The following is a 9,069-nucleotide window of genomic DNA, read 5'->3' as shown; positions in this document are numbered from 1 at the left end:
TTTTAAGTTACTATCTACTGAAGGGCACCTGGGTGGCTCAGTCGGTTAGGCGGCTGCCTTCAGCTCAGGTCATGATCCCAGGGTCCTGAGATTGAGCCCCTCCTCCTCTGGCTTCCCTGCTCAGAGGGGAGTCTGCTTCTCCCCCTGCCCCTCCCCCCATTCATGCGCACGTGCACCCATGCTTACTCTCTCTCAAATAAATAAAATCGTTTTTTTTTAGAAAAATGTCTAGTGGGACATGCGGTAATTGAGAAAATCAAGTCACTTCCTGGTTATAAAACAGTACCACTTCCTATTTATCTTAGGGTAAAGGCCAGAATTCTTAATTATGACCTGTGTTCTTGATCTAGCCCATCTTTCCAGACCACTCTGTACTAGGCACTGTAGTTACTGTGATATAGAAAATAGATAAGATCTTTGCTTTTAAAGGTACAGTTTATAGTATAATGGGGAAGACAGAAAATAAATGAGGAAACTAAGGTAATTGCAAATAATCATGAATGTCATGAAGGAAATAACAGCTGCTTAATGAAGAATGACTAAGGCAGGGATAATCAGCTTAGATCTGGTAGCCAGAAAAAGCTTCTTCAAGTAGCTACTATTTGAACTTAGAACTGATGACAAAAAGAAGCCAGCCTTGCAAAATTCTGGGAGCAGAGTATCCCAGACAGGGAGAACAGCTAATGCAGTAAGCTCCAAGGAAGGAACAGGCTTGACAGTTCTAAGGGATTGACTGGAGCACAGTCATGTAAGAGGAGAGAGGCATGTCATAAGGTAATCTTGGGCAGATTCCATCACAGATTTCTAAGGTACTGATGGAATTGCACCATACAATCCAGTTTCCTGCCCTGTGTTTAGTCCCTTAAGTGAATGCTGTCCACTTCATGCCTACAAGCATTATCCTTGTTTCTTTTCACTATGACTATTGTGTACCCAGCTTCTAGCAGAATGTCTAGTCCATAGTGAAAACTTAATAAATATTTATCAAAGAAAGAAATATTTTTACTAATTTTTATCTGTATTGCTCAATGAGAAGAGCTATCATGCTTCCCAACTTCTTACTCCCTGAGAAAAATACTTTTAATTAGTTCCCAAATATCAGGCCTAATCTCTTTTTATGTATGTCTTGCCTACTTTTCACTGAAGAGCTTGAAAAAGCAAGATGCTTACTTTGCTAGCTTTTCTGGCAGCTGAGAATGGTTAGGAGAGTCAGTTCTGATCATTAAGACCAGAAACCCATGAAAAGATATTTTCCTTCTCAGTGAAAGGGGACATATACACTTTTATTGCCTTGGCTACTTGTGCTTCTTGTGCTTCTTGTTTTGTACATGCCTGTTATGCTTGGAGTTGGGGCAGCCATCTTGTGACCATGAAAGAAAAACCTTGAAGAATTGCAGAGCTGTCAACCCAGCACCCTGATATTGTGAAGCTACTGAACCAACCCATGATACTGCATACCCCCAGGCTTCTAGTTAAGTAGACAATAAATGTTTAAACCATTGATAATTGAGGTTTCTATAATGTAATGCCCCATCAGATTTCCCTGCCTCATTGTTCTGTACATATTTTTCGGGGACATCTCTTTTTTTTTTTTTTAAGATTTTATTTATTTATTTGACACAGAGAGACAGCGAGACAGAGAGAGGGAGAGAGCACAAGCAGGGGGAGTGGCAGGCAGAGGGAGAAGCAGGCTTCCTGCATGAGCAGGGAGCCCGATGTGGGGCTCAATTCCAGGACCCTGGGATCATGACCTGAGCTGAAGGCAGCGGTTTAACCAACTGAGTCACCCAGGCGCCCCTTCCAGGACATCTCTTATTCTCACAGAATAGCCAGGTCTGTCATCAGACTGGAACAATAAAAGAAATTCCTCTTATAAAAATTGTTGTTTTGGGGGCGCCTGGGTGGCTCAGTGGTTGAGCTTCTGACTCGATTTTGGCTCATGTCGTGATCTCAGGGTTGTGGGATTCAGCACCGTATTGGGCTCCACATTCAGTGTGGAGTCTGCTTGAGACTCTCTCTCCCTCTCCCTCTGCCCCTCCACCCACTCGTGCTTTCTCTCTAAAATAAATAAATAAAATCTTAAAAAAATTGCTGTTATTTTGGTTTAGTATGAAACTCCACATATACTGGTCACAAGCTTGTTACATAGTATCTTTCCTAATACTGGCCTTTTATCCTTTGAATTATATCTTTCTACCTGGTTTTCTTTCCCTGACTCTCTTTCTCCTTATAGCTTTTTATATGCACAACAAAGAGATAAGACTTCTCTTGTGGACCTTTTCTTTCTGTGCATTTGAGATATAATTAAGTTACTAATTTATTTGTATGTCCAGTGCAAGCCTTTTAGGTAAGGAAAGGCCTCTTTCTTGCTTGCTTTTCCCAAATAAAAAGAAAATATATGCCATTTTTACACTTTTCTCTCATATTTTTACAATTTAGCTTTTTTAACTGAATTTGACTATTTATATTTGAATATGTAGCTGTAATTCCCTAGAATGCCAGTGTAGTATGGAAAAATAAAAAATATTTTTGAGTTCATGTTTACAGTTTTGTTTTTTTATTTTATTTTATTATGTGTTGTTAATCACCATACATTACATCATGTAGTGTTCCATGATTCATTGTTTGCATATAACACCCAGTGCTCTTGTTTTTTTAAGATTTTATTTATTTGAGGGCACCTGGGTGGCTCAGATGGTTAAGTGTCTGCCTTCGGCTCAGGTCATGATTCCAGGGTCCTGGGATCAAGTCCTGCATCGGGCTCCCTGCTCAGCGGGGAGCCTGCTTCTCCCTCTGCCTCTCTCTCTCTGTCTCGTAGATTTTATTTATTTGAGAGAGAGAGCACAAGTGGTGTGGTGGGGAACAGGGAAAGGGAGAGGAAGACAGTCTCCTCACTGAGCAGGGAGCCTGACATGAGGCTTGTTCCCAGGACCCTGAGATCAAGAACTGAGCTGAAGGCAAACCCTATGTGACTGAGCTACCCAGGTGCCCCTGTTTAGAATTTTTCTTAAAACTCTTCAGTGCCTATCAGAATCACAGACTCTATGTTCTGCCTCAAGCATAACTCACAGGATTGATATTTTTCCAGGTAAGGACTTAATTTTACAATACCTTCTCTAATCTTCTGCCAGTTCAAAGCCATATCCCATTGTCATCAATTCCAGGTTATAATAGTTATGCTTAATAATAACAGTGAGAGAATAATCTTTATGATGTTTGCCTTTTGAGTTGTATCCTTCAAATTTTATTCTCTTGTACAGGGTTGTTGGTTATTTCTATAACTCTTTAATGAGTCATGGAATGTGTGTGTGTGTGTGTGTGTGTGTGTGTGTGTGTTTATTTAAGTATGTGCCACATCGTCTTGCTCTTAATTGTTTCCATTTGTTGTCTTCGGAAGAGCAGTCTCATTCCATTCTTCACAGTGTTTCCAATCCCTAGAATACAGTCTGGTATTGAGCAAGAAAATAATAAATATTTGGTAAATTGTTGAATGAATGAAAGGATGGATGAATGAATCAAAGAAAGCATTAACATTACTTCCCATATATTATACATGTAGTTACTATATATTTCTGTGTAGCTAGGAGTTCATTTGTCAAGCCTGTGAAAATCCTGATATACTATGGCCTCTGGCATAGATTATGACACTTTTTAATATGATTGAGCAATTTTGTAACTCAGTTTCCACATAAATAATAACAAACATCCTTTATTGTTAACATCAAAATTGAATTAATATGATAAAATATTTTTATGCAAACTGGAATGTAATCAAGTAGCTCTAGCTTCCTGTGGCCACAAATGCTATTGATGGATGTTAAATGAACTCCAGGGTTTCTTGTTTGTTTTTGTCTTTGTTTTGTTTTTTAGAAGAATCTGTATTATACCATATTTTCTTTGGCAAATTCATGGAATAATGATTTTGATTAAGAATTAGGAATCATAATTACAATATAAGTTATTTCTTTTTCCATATATTTCTCCCTTCTCAGTTGTGCTGGTTGAAAATAAACAGTATTTATCAAAATTAAAAACTAGAGTGACTATCTCCTATCAAAGCACTTCATCCTAAGTGTTTAAAAAGAAAACCATGAGGAGAAGAGTTACTAGGAGAGAGGCAGCAAATAGAAGTGATCAAGGGGAGTTCTGAGGCACTGTGTGGCTATCTATTCTGGGGCAATCCCCTCTCGACCCTTTAAATTCAACAAAAGAGATACAGATACAGCCTGGCTTGTGGCCCTTTCTAAATAAATATTATCATATAGATAGAGTAACCCATGCTCACAGGGGAACATGAATTCACAGACAAAGATAACCAGATACCTAAGAAATACAAAGGATGAAAATAAATGAAATGGAATAAATTAATTAATTAAACAGCATCAAAGGCATAATTACTGAAACAGATGACTGAGAATTTAATTTAACATGATGAATATAAGGCTAGATAATAGCAATATGAAACAAGAACAATAAATCATAAAAGGAAGTACTAGGAAATATGAAAAATGTAATAATTACAATAAAGAACACAATCAATGAGATACAAAGGATAAAGCTGAAAATTAATTAGTCTGTTGAAAGATCAAGCTGAGGAACTTTTCCAGAAGGCAACAGTTAAGGATAAAGAGCTTAGTTTTAAATCAGCAGAAATATTGTCTATATAAATAGGTTAAACTCCTCAACTGAAGCACTTAGTAACTCAAAGTAGATGAAAATAACTAAATAAAAACAAGAACTAAAAACATTGTCTACAAAGACATTTAATACAAAAAGAAATGGAAAGGTAGAAAAGATATACCAGGTAAGTATATGCCTATAGAAAACAGTAGGAACAAGGTAACATGACAAAATATGATTTAAAAAGTAACTAAAAAGTTCTAAGAAGGGTATGCTATTCCATTAAAAAGACTAAGAGAATAAAATGCCATAATCAATATAAACTTCTATGCACCCAACAATATCATCTCAAAATATATAAAGCTGCAAATGTCAGAAGAGAAGTACCAATAAACCTACTATTCTAGGTCAAGATTTTAATACATTACTCACAGATAGTAATAGATCAAGCAGACAAAAATAAATAGAAATATTGGAGACCTGAAATACAAGATTCAAATATTTATTTTATAGATATATATTGTGTAAGAGTAGATAGACAAATGTTTAAGATTTGAATTATAATATGTGTATGTGTGTGCATGTGTGTGTGTGTGTGAGAGAGATGGATAAGTAGACAGAAATCTATAATCAAAATTTAAAGAATATGTTCTTTTTGAACATACATGAACATTTACAAAATAGACCATGTATTTGACCATAAAGATAGCATAAGAAACAGGATTTATATAATCCTAGAGGCACTGAGTCTCCATTATTCTGAGACTACATGGTATATTCTTCTTCACATAACAAAATCATCTTGATATGAAACAATATTGGGGCAATTAAGTTGACTGAAAAAATAGCATAGTTATAGAAGAGAAGTAGTACCCTACACACAAACATATAGTTGCTTTCTGTAGTTCTTCAGTCTTGTGTGATAATCATATTTTATGGAATTTTTCTAAAGATATGTTGCTTTAATAATAGTTATAATGTATGAAGCATTACTTATGTGGCACATAGAGTGTTAACAGTTATATTTTCAGTATCTTAATAAAAACTTCATGAAATAGGTAAAAGTATGCTAATTTAATGAATGAAGAAATTGGGGCATAAATAAATTAACTTTTCAGCAACTGATCAGAACTAGAATGTGAACCAGGAAACCTTGATTCCAGATGCTGAGACTTCCCCAGAGACCAAGAATGTTACTTAAGAATAGGGCTAGCTAGGTACAAGAAGCATTAAGTAAATGCATGTTGAATTGAATTAAATTCCCTTCACTGTAATGAAATTCTGACCACAAAAACAGAAGTCAAATACCAATACCACTTTGGGTACATAGATGATACAAAATAATTTAAAATAGAGTAAAATAAATATCACTGCCAGCCTGCATGGAACAGTATGCAGAATTGCTGTCTTAGCAATGAGCCACATATATCCTTGAAATGTACTGTTTCATGAGTGCATGTGGTAATTACAGACATAAGATCTGACTAAATCAATTCCTTTATGTAGTAATGGCATTGCAAGAGTAGTAATGGTAACATTAATATCAATAACCATAATCCTATGAAAGTTTGGAAACATAAAGTCTCCTAGAGACTATGCAGCTATTTGCTAAATACATTTTTTAAAGGGGAAATAATTTATTTTTATTGGCTCTGACCCAACAAAATATTAATATCTTTACATCATTTTTATCTTGCTAATAAAGGAGTTCCGAATTTTTAACATATTCTTGCTAAGCAGTGCTCCAAATCTTGCCCTCTAGTTGGTATTACAGTATCAGTAATTGGTGTCTCACATTAACATTTATTTAAAGCTGCTGATTTAACATTTAAAAATTCTGGGGTTAATGGATCTGTGAATACAGATCCATTAACCTCAATAAAAACAAATGGAACCTCTTGTGAACTAAAATCAGTTCATATCATGGATATGCTTTCTCTAATACTCACAACATTTAGATGGTCCTGATAAAATGTCAGGTCATAAAAAGGTCTACTAACATAATAATATTCAAGGTGATTTTCAGTCTTAACCATTGTTATTGTCCTATGCAAGAGAAGCACAGCTTCTCTATATGGTATAGTCCATACAAAAACTGTCTCCCACACATAAATTTGCTGCATTTTATGGATTCTTACAACACTCTAGAATTGCCTTCTCTAAAACTTCTGTGACTTAATAAAGCCCAAGGTGCTACCTCAGTACTAAGCATAGACCTCGAAACCCTAGGTACTTCGAAATCTGATCCAGGTTCTCTTTTTTTAAGAAAATAGAGTAAAGTAATCAGACAGAAACTTGCATGATCTAGGCACTACTGCATTCTATTTTATTTATTTTTTAATTTTATTTTATTATGTTATGTTAATCACCATACATTACATCATTAGTTTTTGATGTAGTGTTCCATGATTCATTGTTTGCATATAACAACCAGTGCTCCATTCAATATGTGCCCTCTTTAATACCCATCACCAGGCCAACCAATCCCCCTCCCCCCCTCCCCTCTAGAACCCTCAGTTTGTTTCTCAGAGTGCATAGTCTCTCATGGTTCGTCTCCCCCTCCAATTCCCCCCCCTTCATTTTTCCCTTCCTACTGCATTCTAAATAAATATTGAGAACTGGAGGAAGGGCACTAGAACAATTTTTACTACTTTCTAGCAATGTGAGTATGGGCAAGTCACTTAAACACTTTGAGTTCAAGTTGTTTTATAATAATATTCAAGTATAGGAATGCTTTTATGTATTTTTGTTTTTTAGTATTTTGAGGTTTTAAACTTTTTTTAAAGTTTAAAAAGGGGAACTTTTTTCCCCTAAATTAATCAGGTATGGCTTACATTCACACACAGTAAATGTACAATTCAAATGAAGAATTAGAACATTTAAAACATCCTAAAAGTTCCCTAATATTTCTTCTTAGTGTGAATATACCACACTAAAAGGGAAACCATTTTTCTGACTTGAATGAAATCTTTCAGTAAATAGTGCTTTGTATCTGGCTTCCTTCAGTCATTTCTCTGTCTGTGAGATTTATTCATGGTCCTGCGTGTAATGGCAGTCGGTTCCTCTTTACTGTTGTTGTGTAGTATTTTATTATACAGACTTACCACAATTTATCTCTTCTCCTGTTTTGAAGATTTGGGCAATGTCCAGTTTGGGGCATTAGAAAGGATGCCCTTTTTCAAATAAAACTTCCCATGATTGTGGTAGTATCCTTTGAATAAGAAAACACAGAGCTCTGCTGTCATCTTCATGCCTTTAGAGGGTATTTTAGTTATCCATGGCCATATAACAATTGACTCAAAACCGTCTAGCTTAAAAAAGTAAAATTTTTACTATTTATAACAACTTTCTGGGTCAGACCTTGGTCATGGCTAGGATAGCAATTCTTTTGTTCAACAGGTTGTTGACTAATTCAACTGGTTTTAGCTAGCAACTAACCTGGGCTGAAAGATCCAAGGTTTCATATTCTTGTCTGACACCTCATTTCTACCCTAAGTAGCTTTTGCTTTTTTCTTCTTTTTTTAAGATTTTATTTCTTTATTTGTCAGAGAGAGAGAGAGCACAGGCAGGGGGAGCCACAGGCAGAGGGAGAAGCAGGCTCCCCGCTGAGCAAGGAGCCAGATGTGGGACTTGATCCCAGGACCCTGGGATCATGATCTGAGCTGAAGGCAGACACTTAACCGACGGAGCCAAAGGGCGTCCCCCAAGTAGCTTTTTCAAATGGCTAGCTTGGAATTTCTCACAGAATTGTGTACTCAGGGTTATTGCTTCTATGGAATAAACACGGAAGCTGCAGGATTCCTTAATGTCTAAGGTTGAACCTGGAAAAGGGTCCTTCCACTGCATTTTATTCATTATAAGATCAGTCTGTTTCAAGGGAAGGGATAGAGTAGCCACCTTTTTTTTTTTAAGATTTTTTAATTTATTTAAGAGACACAGAGAGAAAACATGCATGCAAGTTGGGGAGAAGGGCAGAGGCAGAGAATCTTTCAAGCAGACTCTACACTGAGTACAAAGCCAGACATGGGACTCAGTCCCACAGCCCTGAGATCATGACCTGAGCTGAAACCAAGAGTTAAACACTTAGCTTACTGAGCCACCCAGGTGCCCTGAGTATTTTTTGATAGTCAGAATTGGGGTCACACATACAATATGCTAAATTTCATATCCCTGATGTAAATTCACTCACACAAAGACATCATTATCCTTATTTTGGATATGGGAAACTAAAATTTACAGAGAGAAGACACTTGCACAGTGTGTCTCAACTTTTAAGTGAACAAAACCTGGATCTAAACCTGATTATACTTGACTCTGAGCCTATGTTCCTCATTATTATCTTACTTTGCCTACAGAATAATATTAATTCACATTTTGTATTTTTAGGATTTAAACAAACAATAGAAAGAAAGAAAGAAAGAAAGAAAGAAAGAAAGAAAGAAAGAAAGA

The sequence above is a fragment of the Callorhinus ursinus genome, unplaced genomic scaffold (genome assembly GCF_003265705.2).
Source record: "Callorhinus ursinus isolate GAN/ISIS: 27379988/994484 unplaced genomic scaffold, GSC_fseal_2.0 scaffold3, whole genome shotgun sequence".
NCBI classification, from domain to species: Eukaryota; Metazoa; Chordata; class Mammalia; order Carnivora; family Otariidae; genus Callorhinus; species Callorhinus ursinus.
This window is presented reverse-complemented; position numbering follows the sequence as displayed.